Here is a 25,877-nt window from a genome sequence, read left to right on the forward strand (position 1 = left end):
ATGCCAGAATTTCTATCCCCAAGTTCTGAATTAACACACCCAGATGTTTCCAGATGTCTCTATAGCACCCTCATTGGTAGCTGAGGGACTCTGTCGTGTACTGCCGATAGTGTGACAGTATTTCTAATGCAGTTGTGACATTTTGAAGGACTGGTCATGTGTCCTTGACAAGTTCTCAGTGACTCTCTCCATTTTTGTAAAGAAAGTGTCAGAAATTCATCTTGTCATCTCAAAGACCTGACGGGCCTGAGGGGTCTGCACAGGCATGTTGTTAGGGGATAATCAGAAGGCTCCTCCAGGATGTGTTGAGATACTTGGTATAAATGTTTTATAAAGTAGAAAGTGGAGCTTTCTCTTTCTACAACTTTTATTTTAGTTATTTCAGGAAGCCATAAACACTATGGTCATGGTGTTTAGGACTATGTGAATAGACTATGATCTACCATAGCAATAGCGATTCAATTTAAGACACTGAAGGAATTCAGAATGTTAGGAATCACATAAAGAAACAAAGGGCAGAATTTTGTGCAGAATCCATACCACACTGAAACCCATCAAAAAAGAAGAGGGTTTTTCGGCATGATGGCACATGCTACAATCCTGACTTCTGTTATGATAGCAGGAAGATTCTGAATTGATGAAGGCAGTCTCAACAACATAGTGAGTTTGATATAATCCTCGGTTACATAAGATCTTATGTCAACATTCATCTCTGAATAGAAATCTCAGTTACACACTATATCATGGTTCTAATATTTCCCAATTCTCCAGAAATTCAGATGAATTCTTCTTTTGGACTAAAGATTTGCAAGATTCAATAATTCCACAGCAGTCAGCTCCTTACATTTCCTCAATACCCCTAAAACTCAATAAGTCACTGCAATGGAGCAAAATTAAAGTGAAACATAGCTGTGTTACCAAGGAACTTAAAATCTAGCAAAGGAATGAAGTTTCACTCAAGGGATTCAGCAGCAAGTTATTGTATGTCAAAACAGACAATTCTAAATTGTGTTTACTGTGCTTTCTGGAAGACCTCTGGAAGGAAAGTTCTTGTATCAGGAGAGGGTAGGAAGTTATTCATTTAGGCACTGTGTCTTAAAAATAGCTCTATTTAATGTTTGGATAATACATAAATATTATTTATATGTACATTTAGTAAAACTTAAGGAGAAGTATAAAATAAGCTTTATATTTGTGCATTTTAAAATATTTTTGGAAAGCAACATAATTGTATCATTTTCTCCTTCCCTTAAGTCCCTCCAAACGCACTCAGACACTCTTCCCTTGCTCCCTGTCAAATTCACAGGTTTTTCTTTTCCTTTAATTTTTGTCACAAGTGTGTGCATATATGTGTACATGTGTGTGGATGTTTATGCATGGCTGTGCATGTGTGTACATGTGCATGTCTGTGTGTCTGTAATTTCTAAATACAACATGCTCAACCTGTTTGTTAGTTGTATGTATGTTTTCAAGGCTAATCATTTGATATTGGGTAGACATTTGGTGTATTTTGTGGGTGTGTGGGGGGGAGATTATTTCTTCCATTCTCAGCAATTCGTAGTTGCTTGTAGTTCATAAGCTTTCTTCTGTTCACATTAGCATTTCTGTTGCTATAGTGATTCATTTTATGGTATGGTGTGTGTGTGTGTGTGTGTGTGTGTGTGTGTCTGTGTGTGTCTGTGTGTGTCTGTGTGTGTCTGTGTGTGTGTATATATACCTTGCATATATAGTCCTATGTATCGTGGTTTTTAGGGACTGGAAAAGTTGCAACTTACCTATATGTTATTGAAAATAGAAAATCAATTTTGCATTTACATCCTTTGAGTACCTTGTTATACTCACGACCTGTTACTACTCTATGCAGATTTTGTTTCACATGCTGTGGGTTACATATAGTTTCCTTACCTCTTTTAGTAAAAATGCTGCTTAATTTACACATTTTAGTTAACTGCCCATCAAACCTTCCATTTTGTTAGGGTATGAAGACTTGTCCTAAATGTCAGAATAAGGTGTGCCTCAGTGGTATGGAACTCTTAGCGGAATTGACTGCTTTGATTGGTTCTTTTCATGACTCTGTCTGACATGCTCATACCCACTGGTAGTCACTGCGTGTTGTGATTCTAGAAGACACATTGTTACCTTCCCTTTCTTCATTGATGCAAAGGAGTGGCTCCTGATGAGCCTAGAGCTATGGCAATGGACTTCAGTTTAAGTGGATTGTGATAAAGACATTCTACTTACCTTCTACTTTCCAACTTCTCATTCTTTTCTGAAGCTTGACAAAGTTGCACAATGCCAAATACTCATGTCAAACACACAACTCTTGCTCTGGAGCAAAAAGCAATATAAAAGATCCTTCTGAGACTCCTGGGAGCATCTTTGCACTTTTGTTTTAAGAAAATATCTAGGTGCAAGACTAAGAAGGTAGAGAATGTGTCTTATTCTCCTTAGGTAACTGCTAAAGATAGATTTCTCTTTCAGGCAACATCAGAAACAAAGTACCTCATGTTAATCAAATGGCTTTAATGTTCATACAAGATTCAAGTGGACTAAGTTTGAAGAGTAAATTTGTTTTAGTCAGAGGGACACATTTATATAGGAAAGCCATTAAGAATGAATTAAAGAAACTTAGGGCATTATGTTCTATTGATTATAACTTGGTTGTTCTCCTTTGATACGAGCCACTTTAGCCTTGCTTTGTTAAACCTATCTGATACTGTAGATATTAAGGGAAAAGTCACAACATTCTCTGAGTCATGAGTATCTTTTTTTAAAATGGTGATTTTTAAAGTGAATAATTACTATGATATTTACTAGCTATAAAAAAATTTAAGACTAATTTAACCCTAATTTTCACAATTTCCTGTTCACTGATATGCATGATGATCATCATTTCAGATGTAGGGTTTAAAATGCTCGTCAAATATTTCAGATATTTATTAATTTTACTAATTGTAAGTATTATTTCTATGATTATCTTACCATTTAAGTTAAATTATAAATATTTAAGGATCATGTTTAATATTATCTATAATTTTCATTTTAAATGCAAGATATTATGACTATATCAATGCTATTCAGCCGATTAGAACACTTTCTTCTGTAGCGTGTTCTAGGATCCAGAGACTATAAGAGAGATAACACTTATTAAATGTTTGTTTTCTCAGACATGTCTGTGAGGTAGCTGAAAGGAAGATGAAAGGAACAGAACTCAGTGGTAGAATGATAATTCATCTCTCTTCCATACTTGATAACTATTGTAAACATTTTTTATCAAAGACATTGCAGTGTGTGAATACATTATCCAGTAAACCTGATATCCAAAATGCTTTAAAGTGTGAACTTTTTGCATTAACATAGCACGAAAAGTGAAATACCTCACACTTTGAAATGTGTAGCATATGTGAGATTGTCAAAATGACTTCAGCACATTGTCTTCCTAGGAAACACAATGATCTTTATGTTTAAAAAAATCATCACTGTCGTATGTCTTGCTGTGTCTTTGTAAATATTGCCAAATCTGAAACATAAACACCCTGGTCTCAACCAGTCTGAATAATGCATTCTCATGGAACTTCAAAATACTCCCAAGCCATTATTTTTGAATTCACATTTGCTTGTGTTTCTTTGCCTTGACAGCTTGCATTCGGTGTCATTCTTTTCTAACAAAACCAAAGCTTAACCATGGGTTTTGGTTACAACTGATTAGTCCTTTGGATTCTAGAGTTTACTGTATGCTTGGGAACTCTTAAGCTGGGAAGCAAAGAATGACATGAGTGAGTTCTCATATCTTTTAAATTAAAAACAAATGAGCAAAATCAAGTTCAGGATCTATGTGTTGGCAATAGCATGGCGAACAAGGAGTTTGCAATTTATGGCAATTGGTGTTTAAGTATCAGGCTTGATAGACTCTTTGAAATTAACTGAGAAATAGTTGTCCTGGTATTTAGCACAGACTAGTATTCTTGTCTTAACTGGGGACAGATACTTTGGTACTATCTAATATCAGGTCTTCATGGTTATGTGATGTGAATGAGGAACACAGAGCACAGGTGAAATCTCCTAGGCATTGATTGTGCAAACTCACACTGTACCCCTCCATATGCTATGTACCCATTTTCCCCGATTTCCAGTAACAACTCCATGTGAACATGCATTTCCTCAACTTATAGTGTAAAATAACACTTTGATTCACCTTTTGGATTCCTAGATATTAATGCATTTAGCAAAATCACAAACTTACATGATGGCTTAATGCATTTCTGTTGTGAAAGTAGATAAAACAGGAATGGATACAATTCAAAATATTGAGGAAAAACTGGACTAGTCCTCCGTAGTTTACACATTAGATTATCTAATCAACAACAATAAAGTTCTAACTTTAACTCTATTTCTGTACCTTTTACTATATTTGATACTACAGACCATGTATTTTAAGGAGCTTCTGTAGAAACTGAATTGGCCAAAGTATTTGGATCTTGTCTCATTTAATTCCCTAATAAGCCATGTAATCCTGAGTAATTTATCTTTGAGGTTTGAGTTATTCTGTATATAAATAAATGCATTAAAATTCATGCAACTCCTTTCATTTTTAAATTCTAATGATACCCATTCCTTTGTCCATGTACTCACTTATTACTGGGTAAGCGTAATTACAACTTCTCCTTGTTATTTTTTGTTAGCATTTTTTTTTTTTTACATAAACTAAGAATTTTCTTTGGCTACTTTAAGACTACTTCAAAATGAGAGATACTTATTTTTCTGAGATGACAACACATCACAAAATTATATACGACTAAAAAAAAAGAAAGATAGGCAAACAATATAGAATAAAATGTCATGAAATAATATGAATAAAAATCAATAAGCCGATCGCCTCAGGAGCAGGTCTAGCTGACCGCTTACACAGGCCACCTTTAACCTTAGAGAGTTTCAGATCAGCTGACTAGATCAGACACTATCTTCTAAATTACTTCTCATGTGGAACGATCGTAGTCTCATATAGGATGACCCATCCTTTTAAAATCCAGACCCTGCCATCTCCAGTACTCCTGAAATATAAAATCCAACATCTCATCTCAGATTACGACTCCTGGCCACCCATATCCCATTAGTCAGACATGCAGGTTCTCCAGCCTCTGCCACCACAATCACCTACCTCATCATTTCTGTCCTGACTCTATGTAACTTTCATGATTCTCTCATATAAGCATACATTTGCAAATTTCCTTCACAACCATTTCTTATAAGTGAGAATTCTACAAGATGCCCAGACTCTATGAAACTTGTTTCCTTCCTGGATATGACTAGAGAGAGTCACTACACCCTGAATATATCAGTTATATTTATTAACAAAAAAATGGCCTTGTGATAATACATGTTGCTTCCTTATGAAATACACAAAGCCCATTCTTCAATTCTTTGTACACAGATCATAACGCCGATTCAATTTCCTTAAAAAAAAAAGAAAAAAAAATTCCACACTTGTCATCTCATCATCTCATCATGTAACATACTTCTGCCTATATTGTCTTCCTTTTTATTTCCTTAATGTTCCTTCATCTAGCTTACATAGTGTCTCATAATTGTTCATGAATCCTCACTACCTTTCTTGTATCCAGAGCTGTGCTTTAACTCTGCAAGTTTTCTCTCACCAATTAAATTCCATCATTTCCTTGATGATAAAAGGTTTCCTTTTGTGTCATCAGCTTTATAAAATAATTTTGACAGCATTTGGTTTTCATCTTCTATCAATTTCTGCCCAATTATATTTCTATAGAACCTAAAGATAAAGTCCTGTTCTCAGTTTCTGTTTTCTTTCTAGTCATTATTAGTGTCTGAAATTTCCTCTGTTCTACCAAGTTCTCTTTCAGCCATAGCTGATCTTTAGTTTGACAACCAAGTGTTAATATTTGTCCTCTGGAAAAAAAACCAAAAACCAAAAACAAAAAAAAAAAACAAAAAACAAAAACAAAAAACAAAAAAAAACTTTATAATCTAAGATGCTTTGCTTTAAAAAATAGATTTCCATAAGTTCAGAAGGAATACACTTCTCTTCTATACTAGAGATTGTTTCTTATCCAGCTTTAACTTCTGTTTTTAGTTTTCCTCAATATACCAGCTTGCTTCTGCTGATTTTATGGAATGATGACCAAACACAGCTTGGAAAGAAGTGGTTTATGTCAGTTTATTGTGCATCATGCGAAGAAACCAAGGTAGGACCTGCAGACAGAAATTAAAGCAGGGATCAGGGAAGAACATTGATTACTGGATTTTTACCTTGGCTGGCTTTCCTGTCTTTCTTTCTTTCTTTCTTTCTTTCTTTCTTTCTTTCTTTCTTTCTTTCTTTCTTTCTTTCTTTCTTTCTTTCTTTTTTAAACTTGCATATCATTTTATTTTTAAAGTAGGTACATCCAAGTAGCTACATCACTACATTACAAAAACAGAATTTTGTGTAAACATCATATACTTTAATTATTCTATAAATTATGTTCTGACAACCTATATTATGATTGGTATGCTTAGATTAGATTATTTTATTAATGTAATTAGTGTTGTGTTTTAATTTATACATTGCATTATTTTATGTTTGCTTTGTCATACCCATCTATTCAAGCTTGAATTCTTCTTTTTAATATTTTTTTTATTACGTATTTTCCTCAATTACATTTCCAATGCTATCCAAAAGTCCCCCACACCCTCCCCCCCACTTCCCTACCCACCCATTCCCATTGTTTGGCCCTGGCGTTCCCCTGTACTGGGGCATATAAAGTTTGCAAGTTCAATGGGCCTCTCTTTCCAGTGATGGCTGACTAGGCCATCCGGGATACTGGTTAGTTCATAATGTTTTTGCATCTACAGGGTTGCAGATCTCTTTAGGTCTTTCTTATACAGGCCAGGACCACTCTGCCAGGGCTTTTTCTTCTCACACCAGTACTCCCACATCGCTTAGTAGTCAAAAAACACCCCTAAATCCATAATCTTTGATCAATCTTATAGAGGACTTTCTCTTTTGCATTTCCCTTGTCCCAGATTACTAAAGTTTGTGTTAATTTGACATAAATAAATACATAAACAGACAGACAGACGAATAACCTGACATTCATTAATTTAACCTTAGCATGTCCTAAATTTGGGTTGAACTTTCTTCCATTTCTCCACCCTACACATCACCAAGCCAACTAATGAAATTGCTTCCTGTCCAGCTCCACTGTTCCTTCCACAGACCATTTGCTAATGCTCTTTGAAGAAATCAAAACCATCTTTTGAAACATGCAACTGAATTTATCAATTCCCCTTCAACTAACACACACACACACACACACACACACACACACACACACACACACACACCATTCTAATAGTTTATTATTTCAATTAGAGAAAAAAAAGAGCAAGATAAACATTTTATTTCACAGACCTCCCAGGACATATTCACACACATCTAAATTTATCAATTCCCCTTCAACTAACACACACACACACACACACACACACACACACACACACACACCATTCTAATAGTTTATTATTTCAATTAGAGAAAAAAAAAGAGCAAGATAAACATTTTATTTCACAGACCTCCCAGGACATATTCACACACATCTGAAAATCTGCCATTTTGTTTCATCAACTGCTTTCCATGTTTTCTCCTCTTTATTTCTCTATTTTTCCTCTACAGTAAACACTTCTGAACCTTTCTCTAATTCTCTCTCATTCTCTGTACATAGAATGCTCTCTTTCCTGTTCTACAAGTCTGTTCCATACTCCCAAGAGAATACCCATTAATAAATGCCCATTCCAGGGCCCAGCAGACCAAAAGTAGATAATCTAGTCTACCTTCATTCTGTTATTCCTTACTTTACCTCTAATAGTGTACTTTAATCATATAGTATGTAAGTTTTTAGGGGCATAAGCATTATCTTTTTTGGTTCTTAGCATATGAACAGATGGACCATTTGCATAAAAACTGTATAGAATCATTTTATATATGTTTATACAATGTATAGACATCCAGGGTAATGTGCCAATCAAATATCAACTAAATTGAGGAACAAGAAATGGTCTCAGACTCTGTTACCTTTATTTTCATTGCTTTGTTTTGTTATTTCATTTTACTCCTATGGATTAAATTTAGGTCCTCCGACATACCAGAAGATGTCTTGTTACATATTATTTCTGAGACATAGTCATAGTATGCAATTGTATAAGCAAAGGGAGGTATATCTGCACTACCCAGAGAGTTATGGGTTAATCATCTAATGACATTAAAAAAAAAAAAAAAACAACAACAACAAAAAAAACCAAACCAACCAAACAAACAAACAAAAAACTTCAATCGGTAAGTGATACTACCTTCTGTATTAAGGAATAGTCACAAAAACTTCTTACATGGTCCCAAAATGGTCATCCGGTAGCCTGATAGATCCCCAGTTAATAAACTATGAGCCTGAAAGAACAAATCTCCAAATTTGGACACATGTAGTTGTGACTATTGCATTTATAACAGATATAAATTGCGTGTGTTCACTCACATGGCTAGTCCTTTCACACTTGGAAAAATGCAGCCCATGGCCAGCCAAGGGAAGGAGGTGTGAATGATAAGGATGTGGCGGCATTTCCGGTACAATAACAAATACAAGGATGTGGGAGTGATTACTGGAGCATGCTAAAACAGTGAGAAAGTACCTAAGTGTGATGTTCTGTGAAGCCATTCTGGAGGCACAAGAAGAAAAGATAGTGGAAGTAGCAAAAGAGGCACACAGTGAAGCATCCCGGCTTGGTTCATTCAATGTATGAATTATCGTCCTGGACGTTTAAAATTGTTATTCAATCCAATGATGGGAATACACAGCCTTGAAGGGCTTATGAAGTGAGCATATATAAGATGCCTGCTTTTCAGCAGTTACCAAATATTAATCCTCACCCTCAATAAGCCTTTACCAAAAGAGTAACTTAGCATATAGTTAGTTTCCCAGTGACCTGCCACTTAGCTGAGAATAGGTTGAGAAAAAAAAAAACAAAAACACCACAGTCAATGAAACCTGCTTCATACCTAAAACTTCTCCTGTATTAATTCTTTTCTTTTGCAAACAGAGAAATGAAAGGTGGAAAGAAGAAAAGCAGTGATGACAGGGAGCTAGGAGAAACTTGGAGTGATGCCTCTCTTTATCCAGGGCTTTGCCACAGCCTCCCTCATTTCCTGGGCATTGTTGTCCAAGAAACCAGGTGGAGTGGTACAAGCAAATACAAGATTATCTCAGACAATGAGTAGCAGAGCATCGGAGTTAATCTATGTGTGATGGATCAATAGCCTGATCCGTAAGATACAGAAGTGGCCAAATCAAATGGCTTTCTGTTTGCTTTGCTATTTAGGCTTTGAAGCTCTACTTTTAAAATTCCACTTTGTCTCTCTTCTTAAGAGTGCTCATGCAAGTAAAAGACCACACATTGCAGCCTGGGATAAATACCCATGATCCCTGTAAAGGTAAGTCAGAGATAATTTGTATCCTGAGTTTTTTAGACACAAAAGCTCAGTTTGAGATAGAATTAGTTCTACAGTACTTGCTAAGTATCAAAGAAAGACTGCTCTTTCTCTATAGGTTTTGAAGAAGTACTTGGACTTATAAAACTTTTTATTTTAACTTTCCTACTAATCCACATTCAGGGACTGGTCCTGAAAAGAAACATATTTACACCATTCACTCATTTTCTAACTAACCTTAAAATTTACATGGAATACTAAAATTTAATTGAAACAGTGTCTAATGCCAGACTGACATAATCCAAGACAATGCCATTTACTTTATTTGTTCCTGAGTCTCTAACCCTATACTTGACATTCATCTTTACTTCCTTTGGGGTTGGTAAAAGTCCAATCAAAGACCTTTGAAACATAATAATATGTTTGTATTACTGAAACTCAAACCAGGAAAGTGCAAGAAACCATGAGGTTTTTTTTGCATTATTCTTCCTTGTCAAAACTTTCCTGTGAGTAAATAATCAAGTTATGTCAGGAGGTACAAGGAACAGAAGAGCAGAGCTATGCAGAAAGTTTCACTTACTTTGAAACAGAGGCTTCAGCAGGGGGTAGGGGCAGGGTTGGGAGCAGAGGTGTTCTAGGGTCATCTCTATGCTCTGAAATGCCACCCAAGAATCCTTTACTGTCAAATCAGTGAGCTGGGAAGTTGAATACATCCTCTTGTGAGTCCACAAAGACTGTGTTTCCTCAAGAACAGGCTTCGCTGGAACTTGTAACTTCCAATTAATCCCTGGGGAAAAAAAAACTAGGTATTTTAATAGAACAGGCCAAACATAAAAACATAATATAATATTTAATAGATCTCTCTCTCTCTTTCTCTCTCTCTCTCTAAACAGGGCAAGAACTGTCCAAGAATGTTCCCTCTGAACCATCCAGAAACTATGAGAAATGCTATGTAGGTCATGCTAATCAAGTCCTGAACTCTGAGAGTGGAGCCTGGTCTCTTGAATCGACAAAAAATGCTCTCAGTGTTCCAATACATGAGCTGCAGAGATGAAGCAAAGTTAAGGGCACTGGCTACAATTCCAGAGGACCCAGTTTCCTACCTGGCAGTTCAAAACGGTTTGTATCTTAAGTCCCATGGGATCTTCCACCCTCTTCAAGACTCCATGAACAGCATGAACAAATGTGGTACACAGACACATATGCAAAACGAACATCCATACATATAAGAATATTAAAATAAACAAAAGTATTCAGATACCCAAGATATAAGATACAATTTGTTAAACGCATGAAACTCAAGAAGAACGAAGACCAAAGTATGGACACTTTGCCCCTTCTTAGAATTGGGAACAAAACAACCATGGAAGGAGTTACAGAGACAAAGTTTGGAGCTGAGACAAAAGAATGGACCATCTAGAGACTGCCATATCTGGGGATCCATCCCATAATCAGCCTCCAAACGCTGACACCATTGCATACACTAACAAGATTTTGCTGAAAGGACCCAGATAGAGCTGTCTCTTGTGAGACTATGCTGGGGCCTAGCAAACACAGAAGTGGATGCTCACAGTCAGCTATTGGATGGATCACAGGGTTCCCCAATGGAGGAGCTAGAGAAAGTATCCAAGGAGCTAAAGGGATCTGCAACCCTATAGGTAGAACAACAATATGAACTAACCAGTACCCCCTGGAGCTCTTGTCTCTAGCTGCATATGAATCAGAAGATGGCCTAGTCGGCCATCAGTGGAAAGAGAGGCCCATTGGCCCATTGGACTTGCAAACTTTATATGCCTCAGTATAGGGGAATGCCAGGGCCTAGAAGTGGGAGTGAGTGGGTAGGGGAGTGGGGGGGGGGTATGGGGGACTTTTGGGATAGTATTAGAAATGTAAATGAGGAAAATACCTAATAAAAATATTTTAAAAAACTTCATAGGTAGAAAGGAGACTCGTTGCCATGGCATATGGACAAAAATCAAATATCAATATCAAACCAAAAAAATTATGTTCATTTTCATTTTGAAATACCCTGACTTCCTGTGCACTTTGTTAGGTAGACTTTTAAATGCCATATCAAATATTGTGGTCCTCTTGCACATCTAAAGATGTTATGCCAGTAAACAACAATGTATTTATTCATAGCTAAATACTGCAGATTTAGTAAAGGTTTTTAAAGCTGTTTTATGCATTGTCTAAGATATATAGTCTCAATATAAATGATTTCATTACCACAAGAAAAATTATTTAGAAAGGATCATAATGACAGGAAGAAAATTAGACATTATTATATTGACACATCATGTTCTATATCTCTAGCACTAAAACTATAGGAGAGAATTAAATAAAGAAGCAAAAAATAAATGTACATAAAATGCTTTCTAAACTTCCATGCTTAAGGAAAGCAAAAAGACAAAATGATGAAGTGTCGATAATCTAATTCCTTATGTCCCAGATCGCACACATATAATGTATAAGATCTTGGACTTAAGGCAATTGATGAATTTCAGTTCAGTAATATAGTGATACTTCTGAGGCATTCATAGCACCTCTCCAAAACATAAAGCCAACAAATAAGTTAGATATGCAGGTGGGCAAGTCTCTTTAGACTTTATAGTACTTATTTTCGTTGTAACAACCATTTTATGTGTTTATTATCTTACCTTTCCAGATTAGAAGTTAAATATATGAAATGGTGAATGAATCAGTACTTTCACTTATTTAATAAAGATTTACTCCAAGCATGAAAGATTAGCAGTAAATGATTAGGTCACATCCTAACAGAGATATACATTATAAAACTGGTAAGTATTTAAGATTTTACATTTTAAAAGTATGACTTGTTAAATGAGGAAAATAAGAAGATTCAATGCTATGGGCAAGCATGGAATGCAAGCCAGAAGGACCCTTGTGTAGATTGTTACAATATAGGGAAGCTATGAAGGACTTCCTGGAAGAGAAACATGTTTTAGATTTATTACAACAAATAGGAACTACTAATAAAATGTGTGTGTGTGTGTGTTTACCCGTGTCTGTATATAGTAGCTTGCATATATGTTCCTTGGTAATTATATACCTGTATGTAAATTCATGTGGAGACCAAAGAGTAACACTGTTTCTTATATTAGCTCTCACCATTAACTTTTAAGATTGAGTGTCTCAAGAAATTGTACAATACCACTTCAACTAGACTGGGTGTCATCAAATTCCAGTGATCTTCTATTAGGAAAACTTCTTTTTCCTCCCTAGTGCTGGAATTATAGAACATCATGCCAATCAACGAAAGGAGTGAATACAGAAACACTGATGGGGAGGAGAGACTCCAGAGGCAAAGGTTAACAAAGGTGTCCTCTGAGATGTGGTAACTATAAGGTCTTAGGTGACAAATGAGACAGTTAATAGAGTGGTATGCAAAGTCAGACCATAGATGAATAGCATTTATGACAGGCTGATGGAGCCTTATTGGTCATTTGGCTTGCCTTGGTTATTATCTTTTCCTCTGGTACCTCCATCAACCATGGTATTTTATGAAAACAAAGGACCAGGCAAGGTTTAGTTTCCTAATTAAAATCTGCTTGAGGCCTCATAGATGCAGTGGGACTTCACATTCAGATAGTATGCTTTCCCTCATTTTATTTTTACATATTCCTTCCTAAAATTTTTACATATTCATTACTAATACCTTTGCAGTAATGAACAGAGTATTTGCATTTGATTGACACAGATGAAAAGTGTTTGAAAGTCATTATCTCAAATACAAAAAGATTTTGAATAATCCTTCAGTATGTCAAGGCGTGCATTTCATAAGCAATTGTTAAGTATTTTTATGTATTGAGGGGAAGAAGTTAATTTAAAGCATTTGTGATATTTAATGTCACCCGGAACAATTGGGAGGAAAGAATTGTAACCTCTGATACACCTACTACACCCTGGCATCTTTTAGAGGTCAGAATTATTACAGACAAAATAACATGGCCCTGAAGATTCATTCCCATAGCTTCAGATACCATTTCTCAATATTTGCCTCCTCCTCCATTTCCCCTTTTCTTATATTTTTAACCTTAGTTGACTATATGATCCCAGCTTCTTAATAAGCAATGCCTGGGGCTGGGAGCTGAGAAATGCTAAAAGATTTAGCTCCTGTGGATATTTGCAACTCATGAAGAATCTAGTAAGACTATAAAAACTGTCTAAGACTAAATGTATAAAAGGTTCAGTCTAAGGTTTTGGTGATGTTGATGAAGAGATCTGAAAACACAGTAATCTTTTGACAATCTTCATGTAGAGTTGGGGATCTCTTTATGGTCAGTCTGTTATAAACACTGTTCAGGGAACTTGACCTTGCACATGGTGGAGATCACCTTTCAATTTCTACTGCCCCACCTTCCTCCCTTCATGATAGTTGTCTTTTAAGAAACTCTTATTGGTCTGGCAAGGAAGTCTGCTGGGTAAAGTGCTTGCCATGAAAGTCTGACCTCCTCACCTTTGCTTGAATCCTCAAAAGCCAAAATGCTTTAGCGCAAGTGTCCATAATCCTCCTATGCTCCTCCCAGGAGATGGAGGCTGAGAAGAGAGGACTTTCTGAGACTCCAAAGTCATTTAGCACCATTATGAAACAGTGAACAAGACATCTTGTCTCAAGCAAGGTGGAAGAGGATAAGCACCTGACGTTCTCTCACCTCTACAGGTGGACCTTGACACATGTGAGCCTCCATTCTTTACCAATAACGGGAGAAAATATTTTATAAGTGTGATTTCTAATCAAAGAACAAACATCATATTTCCTTTCTGTCAGAGATGTGGATTCACTTCATTAGGGGTGGCACCAGAATGTTCTCAACAGACTCGGGATATCTGTTGGTTGCCTCATGGAGTATCTAGCTCCTTAGCTAGGGGAAGTTTGCAGCAACTCAGTTGAAAGCCATTTATGTAGGAATCTGATTTGGCTCTAACAGGAAATACTTAATGAAAACCCCCACTACTCCCTGCATTCCTAAAGAATTCGCTTTTGACTTACTTACCTGTCATGTGTTACACTGGGTCTCTTAGGAAAAGACGTCACTGTTCTGCCTCACCACATGGACATCACTAGATCTGACTCTGCCTCAGCTTACACAGTGTGAAATAAGTGGAGAATTTGACTAACCGTTATCCAAAACTTTATTCTGCCTCTCTAGATATGTTGCAAAAAATAAATCTCCGAAATTCAAGCAGTATTTTATAAATAAAAATAAATAAAATATTCAACTCTGGTGATTAGATACAATTCGTTCAGTTGCTTGTTCACCATATGAAGTAATAGCCATGCCTCAAAAGTTCCTGATAAATCAAACAGTATGCTAAAACTAGATCAGAAAGACAAAGGGGTTTCTGGATCACCCAAGAAGTGCAGGGTTGCGAAATGCCTAGCGCTTTATTCCTAATTCAGTCATCGTGATGTAGTAGCCTTCTGCTCAGACATTGTTTGAAACAGAGAACAGACAAAGTATAGTTGGGAGCATTTATCTTTGACTGCTGTGCCCCACATCCCTTCTTTAATGATTTTTATCTGATTTTTATCAGACTTCTTTTCCTTGGCTTGCTCCTTCCAAGTTTTATCCTGTATGTTCTCAGAGACCCAAATCCCCATCAGGGGAAGGCTGAAATGTGCTTCATATTGGCCGCCAGTCCATGAACACCTTCCCCTTAGCCCCTACTGCAGACTTCTATTCAATCTCTAAGGAATCCTGATCAATCACCCAGGCAAGTGGAAGATTCCCTACATAAATCTAAATGGTGGGGATGAGATAAATTCTGCTGTATTAATACTGAGTTAAGTAGTAGCAGGCCAGCAGTGGGCCATTTCATTTGGCATCACTCAATATTTGAAAGAAGTACAATGTGGGCAGTGTAACTTTTTTTTTCCATCTAACGCCTATATGTATTTTAGTTGTTCTTGTTGCTGGTGATGTTATGGTATGTGTGGCATCCAGCCTTCAAGTCCCTTTGTAGGTTTACAGTTCTCTCTTGTCTGAATAATTCAATCAAACTAATCTCAGAAAAGCTCCCTGGAAAAGATATTATCTCTATATTGAAAGCTGATTCTCTGATCTAGTCTGGTTGAAAACACAGTTCAAATATAACTTCTCTGAATCCTGGCTTTGGAGAATTGTGTCTGTAGCTACCTTCTAAGATTCTAAGAATTAAAAAAAAATAACTCACACAAAAGAGATCAGTCAATAGTAATAATTATTTCATTTCATTAAATTGCTTCTTTTTAACCCTTTAACAGTAAGGGAAACATTCTTTATATCTTATAAATATTGATCAAATTGTTAAGCAGTTAAGTCAACCTGAATTAATATTTGCTAATTATCTTAATGTAAGGTATAAAAAATAATATGAGAGAGGAAAGGGAAAAGAAAATAACAATATTGCTGGTAAATGTGAGAAAGCAAAGCCATTGGAAGAGTCTTAGACATTCTCTAGAAGATGCTGCAGAGATATCAGATAACGAAGTCATCTCTTATCAATTTCTTCATCAGTGCTCTTTAGAAAGCAATCTTTAATAATTACCTGAGCTATAGACATAGCTGCTTTATATTTGCAACAGTTCTGTACATTGACATATTTTACAAAGCTCAATCAACAGTTCAGCCCTTTTCTTAAAATCCTCGTTTTTTCCCATTATTCTGCCAACTGTTGTTGCTTTCCTGGCACCCCATTTTGTCTCATTATCATGCATTCCTCGGCATTGTAAAAAATGAAAAGTGGAAAAATCACATATTTTTCAGCTGACTTAACACTGCGTAAAGTGCTGAGATTATTAATTGAACATCTTGATTATAAATTAGGTGGAAATAATGTTGAAGAAGCATCCCCTAGTCGTATAGCATTATTATTAGCACTACACAGTGAATGATTCAAATTCCAGTCTGGTAATAGTAAATATAGTTAATACCGATGAATGTGAGCTCATAGATTTTGGCTGAGTATCAACCAAATCAAGCAAGCAATTGCCTCCATCAATTTGAGGTTTATATCCTAAAAACTGCATTGCAGCTGAATCTTTCCCCCTGTAACCACTTGAGAACTATACTAAGAATTTAGAGCCACACTGATAGCTCTGTCCTTTCTGGAAACACTTAACTCAGAATCCCAACATTTTTTAAAACCTCATTAAAATTCACTCAACTATTTTCACTCAGAGATGATCATTCAAGATGAAGTTGGGTGGATGATCACCTTAAAGAGTTCCAGGAAAATGTGTTCATTTTGCACTTCATAAAGCATTGTCCTTGTTTTAGCAAGTATTTAGCTTGCTCAAGTTGATAAAGCAACTTCAGAATCAAATTTATTAGCATTTTACCACTCAATTTTTAATTACCATTTAATTGTATCTACCCATTAAGCATACCTGGGAAGATTTCTGTTTGCCAATACTGTGCATACTATTGACATGGAATTGGCTGAGGTGACAAATCTTAGCATTGCAATCATTTTCACAACTGATTTCTTTCTTTTTGTAGGGGCAGTGGGGGAAAGGGTTTATTCAGCTTACACTTCAATATTGTTGTTCATCATCAAAGAAAGTCAGGTCGAGAACTCAAGCAGGTCAGGAAGCAGGAACTGATGGAGAGGTCATGGAGGGATGTGACTTACTGGCTTGCTTCCCCCGGCTTGGTAAGCTTGTTTTCTTATAGAACCCAGGACTACCAGCCCAGGGATGCCACCACCCACAATTTCCCTTCCCGTGATCATTAATAAGCTGAATCTCATGCAGGCATTTTCCCAACTGGAGCTCCTTTCTCTGTGACAACTTCAGCTTGTGTCAAGTTGACACACAAAATAAGCCAGTAAAATTGACCCCTTATCAACTTGACACATGAACACATCACTATTAAGCCTCAACCCTTACTTACTTATCCATTCCCAAGATCTAAATAACTTTAAAAGTCCCATAGTCTTTGCAAAGTATTACTCAGCTATTAAAAAGAATGAATTTATGAAATTCCTAGGCAAATGGATGGACCTGGAGGGCATCATCCTGAGTGAGGTAACCCAATCACAAAGGAACTCACAAAATATGTACTCAGTGATAAGTGGATATTAGCCCAGAAACATAGCATACCCAAGATATAGGATACAATTTGCTAAACGCATGAAACTCAAGAAGAACGAAGACCAAAGTGTGGACACTTTGCCCTTCTTAGAATTGGGAACAAAACACCGATGGAAGGAGTTACAGAGACAAAATTTGGAGCTGTGACGAAAGGATGGACCATCTAGAGACTGCCATATCCGGGGATCAATCCCATAATCAGCTTCCAAACACTGACACCATTGCATGCACTAGCAAGATTTTGCTGAAAGGACCCAGATAGAGCTGTCTCTTGTGAGAATATGCCAGGGCCTAGCAAACCCAGAAGTGGATGCTCACAGTCAGCTATTGGATGGATCACAGGGACTCCAATGAAGGAGCTAGAGAAAGTACCCAAGGAGCTAAAGGGATCTGCAATCTTATAGGTAGAACAACAATATGAACTAACCAGTACCCCGTGGAGCTCGTGTCTCTAGCTGCATATGAATCAGAAGATGGCCTAGTCGGCCATCAGTGGAGAGTCCCATTGGTCGTGCAAACTTTATATGCCTCAGTACAGGGGAACGACAGGGCCAAGAAGTGGGAGTGGGTGGGTGGGGGAGTGGGTAGGGGAGCGTGTGGGGACTTTTGGGATAGCATTGGAAATGTAAATGAAATAAATACCCAAATAAATAAATAAATAAATAAATAAATAAATAAATATAAAAATTCCAAACCCTTTTAAAAATCCAATCTCTTAAAACTCAAAGTTTCTTTTTACAGTTAAAAGTCTCTTAACTGTGGACTCCACTAAAATACTTTCTTCCTTCAAGAGGGAAAAATATCAAGGCAGAGTCACAATCAAAAGCAAAATCAAACTCCAACCATCCAATGTCTGGGATCCACTCATGATTTTCTGGATTCCTCCTAGGACTTGGGTCACTTCTACAACTATGCCCTTTATTGCACACACTTTGTCTTCTAGGCTCCAGATGCCTGTACTCCACTGCTGCTGCTGCTATTCTTGGTGATCATCTCGTGGTACTGTCATCTCCAAAACAATTCTGTCTGCTGTCTTCTGCTGCAACTAGGCTTCACCAAGAGCCTCTCATAGGCTCTCTTCATGGTGCCAAGCCCAATTCCTTTGCATGACCCTTCAGTCCCGGGCCATCAATTGCAACTGAGGCTGCACCTACACCAATGGTATTCCATGACCTCTCATAGTGACGAGAGGCTCTTCATGACCCCTTCATGCCTTCAAAACCAGTACCACCTGGGTGACTCTTACATATTACTAAGTTCAGCCACAGCATGAAATAAAAACCTTGGCTAACTCTGGAACACAGCTATCAAAGAATACTATCCAGAAGATTTCACCTCAATGATGCAGGTCTCTTCTTAAGCACCACTAAATTTTAGTTTCAGCTAACCAGCATCAATAGTCCCAGTAACTCAAAGGTTTGCTTTAGTAGTTCTGGTATCTTGCTAATCACAGCTGAGACTTCAGCCCCAGCTAACCAAAACCACAGAATCTTCACAATCAAAACAACATGGTCCTGATAAGAGTCTTTAATGTTCCCTCTGAATTTCCACAAGCCAGGCCTCTACCATTTGCACTGTTCTCATTATCTTTTAAGCTCCTACAGAATATCCTTCAGAGTTTTTAACATCCAATGACTCTTCTAGCCCAAAGTTTCAAAGTCCTGCCACAGTCCTCCCTAAAACATGGTCACTAAAACATGGTCCGGTTGCCACAGGAATACCACACTCCTGGTACCAATTTGTCTTAGTCAGTGTTTCTATTCCTGCAAAAAATATTACTGGCTTACACACAGCTGATTTCTTAAATCCTGGATTATAGAATATTTTAGTGTGAACCCATTTTCCCATAGTCTAGTAATATTCCAGCTGTGAGCTCACTGTGTATGTCAGTTTGTTCAGGCTACAGGAATGGTTATTTAAGGAAGCATCAGTCTGCTGATGCTGTGAATGGTGCTTTGCAGATGAGATGAACTTCTCTAGCCAGTTTCCAAAGTAGACAAGCTTGCCATTCACTGGGTGGTATCTTTGTCTAGCCAGTGGAAATATCATATAAACAATACTGCTGTGTCTTTGAGAAGACAGACTGTTTGCACAGTGAATATCTGCTCCTACAAGAGCTTCCATCCTGCAAAGTTCCCTGCAAACTTTGGAGGTAACATCCCTAAAATTTCAAAAACATATTCCTGTGAATCAAATTATATGGGAGAGATTCATGCTAGATTACGTCGTTCTCTCATTTTTTTCATTATGATATGAATATATATATGGGGGTAATTGTGTAATTATTCTCTACTGGTGCCATTTCTAAAAAAGTCTCAATGAATAGAGATTTTATCCTCTCCACTGCTATGTTATGGCTCTCCTGTTGTCATATTTATCTTCCTCCTTTACCTCTGTAGACAAAGAAAAACACACCTGCAGAGTTTTGTGATTTGTGGAACATAGAATACTTTGGAGTTAAAGAAGCTCATTGTAGATGCAGGAAGAACAATAACTGAAAAGTTGAGGATAGAAAATTGGACCAATTGGCCCTTCAAGATGACCAGAATAAACGGGTCTCCTTTGATCTTGAGATCTAAGTCTGTTTTCCTATCCTCATGAGGGTTCATTGTTAAGTCAAATCCACCCATGTGTGAATAACAGTATGATATAGGGAAAAGTAATCTGGATTCTGGAGTCAGGTGGAATATTCATAATAGAGAGAAATGAGGCCTGAAAGCTTCAGTAAACTGGAGATTCTGGAATTTACTGATGATAGTGAAAAGTGAATACAAAACAAAGAAAGGCAGATTTTGTGATCACTGCCACCAGATTGCTTTTTTTTTTTTTTTTTTTGGTATTTAAATTGGATGGAAGATGGAGAAGCATGCATGAGATGGAATAAACAGATTCTACATATGGGAAAGCAGAGATAGATGCATGCATTGAGGAAAGAAATAGGACAAGATACCATAGAAGGAGTTGAGACAGCCCTTATCCCCTATGACTCAGGGGGTGATACTGAGAAAATATTTGAAGTCATTGAGTAATGTCCAAATTCTGGGTTTTGAGATCATTGTGTTTTCACTGATATTAGAGGTCCATTCTTGTTTTGTAGGGTTTACAAACCCTGCAGAGTTGCCCATGAGATTAACCACTCCTGAAACTCATCACACATTGTTCTGGGGTCCAGATAAACATGCAGTACAATGTTCATTTTCTTTTCTGTCTTCGGATCTCCAGTTTAGTATCCTTACTTCATCACTTCAGAAAGACATTTAATGTTCATTAAGGAGACATAAATAAGTTGATTCTTTATCAATCTTCCAACTGGGTCAATTCCACCCTGAGTCATTAAATGTCTTAAGAAGGGAAAATATATCTTAGTTTAATGACAACTTTAAAATGGTATTTTAAAACCAAAAGATTTATATGTCATTAAGAGATGATTATAATTCACTAATATTAGATTTGGCTCACCCATTGAGAGTGCTTTATAGGACAATTCTGGGATTGAGCTAACTACCTTTCATTATAGAAGACAGAGAGCCACCTTGAAGGTCTTTTTAAAAGATTAACATTTATATAGTTTGTGGCTTGAAAGATACATGGTAACCAAGAGCTACTGACAACATCAACATTTAAAAGAGATGTTAGCCAAGAAATGTGAACAAAAGTTTTGGACCAAAAACACAATTTAAAAAGGGAACAAAATTGAACACTAAAGTCAGTTACTAAAAATGTAAATAAACAAAACATAATTATAAATTAATAAGATCATTAGAATCACAAAGTCACTCTTTTCACTAAGATCACAGTTTCCCTCGCTTTATGTTCTGATCTTATACTGATTCAGAATTGCTCATAGCTCCAATGATAATATTCAGAAATGGCAATTTTTTCATGTATTTTATATTTTGTTTCCCAAATTTCCAAGACAGCTAAATGATCGTTTCATTGGTCACCTATGTCTGATTTAACTGCTTTGACTTTATTCTTAGTATTCTGTTACTACTGCTTCCCTTCCTTTTATTAATATCCCACCATTGTGTGTTAATATTATGCTTCATATTTCTAAAAGATTCACTCTGAAGCCTGATGGTTCTACTTTTCTTACTTGCATGATTCTCTGAGATTTGAACATCAACAATTTCTTCATGGTTTCCAAGTCCTTGGATTACACTCTTTGTAACTGTCTTTGCACAAGTCATTGTCATTCCTAATTGTAGATACAACTCCAAAAAGCAATAAATACTTTTATTTTTTTCAGTATCGTGCTTTGTATGAGTCAACATAATGGACCATATGACGAGGCAGTCCATGACCAATAAAGGATGGGACCTTATTACTGTGATGGCTGCAGTTCTGACTCACAGCTACCAATGTGACTTTGGTGTTCCAGCTCATCATCATTTCCTGTTGTCCAAAAACAGTTGCTAGGATATAAGGTTTCTGGGAGCTTAGCACTATGAATAGTATATATGCCTTTGTATTTTAATATCCTATTTTCTCTACCACAAAAAGGAGAAGTACATTGGATAACATCTAATTTTTCATAAAAATCAAGGTTTGCATGTTTTGTTATTAGGCACATAAGAAAACATCAAAAAAAAAAAGTTCTTAGTTTCTTCCTAAATGGTGCTCCCTTCTTTAAATCTGAAATAATGGGGAAAAACTGTATTTCAACTTTAGAACTTATGTTTAAATTGTTGATTTTCTAATACGGAGCAGTTTACCAACCTTGGACTTTCTTTCTTTTGATGTTCCCACACAATTTCTGTGAGGAGTAACAAACCCTCACGAGTCATAATAAACTGTGGTGATATAGTTACAACACATCATTGTGTCATAAGTGGAAGAGGAAAAGATTTACAGTTCAATGAGTAGCTAGCAGAAAGTTCTTACGTGACTCATTTAAATATAGATCTCATACTTTAAAAATCATCTGCTACCAAGATCCACTGTAGTTATAGCACTAGCAATTTGATGAATTATTGGTTAGATTAATGATATCCCCTAAAACTTTAATGCCACTTTCATTAGACTATTTTTTCTGGGTGTGATGTTATCTTATTTTTAAATAGTGTAAGAAAATTGCTATTTTATTTTTTATTCACATAAATGCATTGGTCCAGGGAATCAAAATTAATTCACAGCCCACAAGTATCTAGTAATAGCATTAGGCACAACTTACTATAAATTTCTCCCTTTTGTTTTTGTCTGATTTATTGTCTAACAAAATATATGTTTCTGTAAGTCTACTTTAAACAAATGCTAGTGATTTCTACGTATTCATGCTTCTAGTGTGGAAATATACTATGCTTATTCATCAGTGGTCACCTGGATGCCTGGTGTTAGACTATCTAACTGGGGATGAAGATGAATGAAGGAATGAAATATAAAATCATTTTCAGTGTCAAAAATGAATATCAGACTCTGGTAGTCATTTTCTATTTATAAGTAAATGATTACAAAGGAACAGCATCAATAAACTACTTGATAGAATACTACAAAGATAAAATGTAATGTTATGCAAATAATTAGGCAAAACAGTTTTTTGTCACTGAGAAACAATCTTTTGTTTTAGGGTAATAGGTAACTAATCAACTAAGTTTGACCATTTAAAAATTAAACAAAGATGTATGGTGAAACACCATTTGTTTGTTGGTACTTGTAATTTTTACTTACATTAAGTAGTAACGCATCTCAAAATTTAATAGAAAGTGTTTAAATCATCAATAAAAACAAAAGACAGTATGACAGAAAATGAGTGGAAGTCTTGAATAGACAACTCATTAGAGGTAATAACCATGTTGCCCAAGAACATGAAATTTTAGCTCTACTAGACTTTCAAAAGAGAAAATTACCACCTCTGGAAGGCAATAGAAACCTCTGAAGGACACCTGAAAAGTAAGGTCAGATTTTGAAATGCAGGTGAGGCCCTGAAATAGCTCAGAACACACAGTGTGCTGCTTGAGGTAGATGCACCTGCTGTGGATCCCTCCCAGCAGAAGCAGGTACACATGAGGTTGGATGTGTCTTACACATAATGAGGTTTAAAAACATTTATGGATTTTGGCTTGTTGGGAGGCAGGCCATATGTCTTGGCACATGCATTATGCAAGAAGTCATCATGTTGGAGTCATCTCTGTCCTTCCCATATAGGTTACAGTTTGAACTCACCCATTGTGCCATCTCTTAGATCCCAATGATGTAAATTTTGTTCTAGGATCAACATATAAATAAAAATACAATTGTGTCTTTAGCAATGTGTCTTCAATGTTTTAAAGGAACCATATTTCTTTTAATCACCAAACACTAGAAAGCTGTATTATACATCAATAATAAAATAGATATATTGTGTAATTATAAAATTATTCAACTACATTAGAAATGTGCACACAATAAATACCTAGAATTATTTGAACAGACAAAATACTGCAGAAATTCATTTAGATACATGAAAGACAAAGTGTTCAATTCCATTTACATGAAGGTGAAACGCTAGCCAAATAATTGATTATTAAAAGCCAATATTAGTGTAACTATTCAAAGAAAGAGGTATATTGAATTGAGGTATGAGGAAGCCTTGATGGCAGTGTGGTGGAGACTGTGATTTAGGCACTGTATCTAGGGTACATTAAAAACAAATATTCACCCCATGCTACTTAGCTGTCATGCTTGCCTCTATATGTGTAATTTAACACTGAACATGCAGTTGTTTCTAGATTCATATGTGTGATATCTGTGTCTTTTGGTTTTAGATTCCAAACCATTACAGGAATGGACATTTGCGATTCAACATCACCGCTGAGTAAGAACCATTAAAGTAGGATCTGTCACATGATTGGATGGATGAAAATGGAGTAAAGAATTTTCAACTTCAGCTGCAGTATAATTAATATCCTAGATGTGGCATATTCCTCTTTGGTGTTATCTTCACCAGTTCTCTATTGTTGTGAAGAGACACCGTGAGCATAACAAGACTTATAAAAGAAAGCATAGAGCTGAGGCTTGTTAACAGTTTCAGAGGCTGAGTTTATCATCATGGTAGGTAGCATGGCAGCATAGAGGCAGACATGGTAGCTGAGCATTCTACATTCAGATCTACAGGTCGCATGAAGAGAGAGACACTGGGCCTGGCTTGGTCTTTTGAAACCTCAAAGTCCACCCCTGATGCTATACTTCAATAAGACTACAATGACTCTAACAAGGACACACCATATAATCCTTCTCAAGTAGTGCCACTGTCTGATGACTGTGCCATTTTATTCAAATAATCATATGCTCCTCCCCGAGTCCTTAGGCTTGTAGCCATAAAATAATGCAAAGCTGCATTCAGTTCAACTACAATTCCAAATAATCTGTAGTAATCTCAGCACTGTTTAAAAGTTCAAAGTCTCTCCTGAGACTCATAGCAATGTCTTAATTATAACCCTCTGTAAATCAGAATAAAAAGTATATCACCACTTTGTAATATATAATACCACAGAATATACATGCCATTCCAAAGTGGAAGAACAAAGATGCAGCAAGAAAATACTGGACCAAAGTAAGACTAAAAACCAGGAGGACATACTTTAAATTTCACATCTATGTCTGATAAAAAAAAGTGACTCTTCAGAGCACCATCTAATTGCAGTTTTGTTAAGTGTAACACACTTCTCTCTCTTGACCTGGTTCTACATGCAGTCTGAAGCTCTTCTTGGCAGGTATCCCATGACTTGGGGCAACTCCAGCACCTTGGGGTTTCAAGTGAAATTCAGGCTTCACCTTTACAGCTTCATGTAATGGCCTCTCTGGGCCTCCATAAATGAATACCCTTGACACATGCCTAGCCTCAGAGCCTTTCCTTAGCTGTAGAGGGAGTGTCTACAACACCTTTCTTGTACCTTTGATGGTAAATCCAGAACTATTTGGCTGAGCCTGCTAAGTTCAGCTACTTGCTGGGGCTGAAACATGGCTCCCTCACTCAGCTACATCTGCATCAGCTTTCTGGTTATGCTGGTTTCCCTCACTGCTTGACATTTTCTTTTCTTATTTTTCAGGAGTTGGAAGCTTAGTTGAGTGGATTCTTGCCCTGGGTTTACCACTCCCATTATTCTATTTAACATCAGACTTTTCTGGAAACTTTTTATCCTTTGAGCACCACCAGTCTTAACTCCATTATACTTTCTGCTGTTCATTTCCTTCTCAAACTGTACATTTTGTATTTTTTTTTCCTTGCACAGCTTGCTCCTTTTCATTACAGACCTACCGAAGAGTAGCCACTAATGAAGCTGCACGGCAGACTACTAGACTGTCTTGAATTCTCTG

At 36.6% G+C, this 25,877-nt stretch overlaps 2 long non-coding RNA genes across 2 annotated transcripts in view; one reads left to right on the forward strand and one right to left on the reverse strand.

Annotated features, from left to right (window-relative positions):
* Positions 1–25,877, reverse strand: part of 4930578E11Rik (RIKEN cDNA 4930578E11 gene) — a 99,701-nt gene that overhangs the window by 44,946 nt on the left and 28,878 nt on the right. The window contains exons 3-5 of the long non-coding RNA NR_045391.1: positions 10,065–10,271; positions 6,280–6,429; positions 2,242–2,328 (exon numbers count right to left, since the gene is read on the reverse strand). This is a non-coding gene — a long non-coding RNA (RIKEN cDNA 4930578E11 gene). The remainder of the gene's footprint in view (positions 1–2,241; positions 2,329–6,279; positions 6,430–10,064; positions 10,272–25,877) is intronic.
* 4930527G23Rik (RIKEN cDNA 4930527G23 gene) lies at positions 539–24,446 on the forward strand. The gene is made up of 4 exons (NR_045395.1): positions 539–660; positions 6,104–6,215; positions 10,378–10,603; positions 24,326–24,446. It is a non-coding gene; the product is annotated as an RIKEN cDNA 4930527G23 gene (long non-coding RNA).

This window comes from Mus musculus, chromosome 18 (genome assembly GCF_000001635.26).
Source record: "Mus musculus strain C57BL/6J chromosome 18, GRCm38.p6 C57BL/6J".
In the NCBI taxonomy this organism is placed as follows: Eukaryota; Metazoa; Chordata; class Mammalia; order Rodentia; family Muridae; genus Mus; species Mus musculus.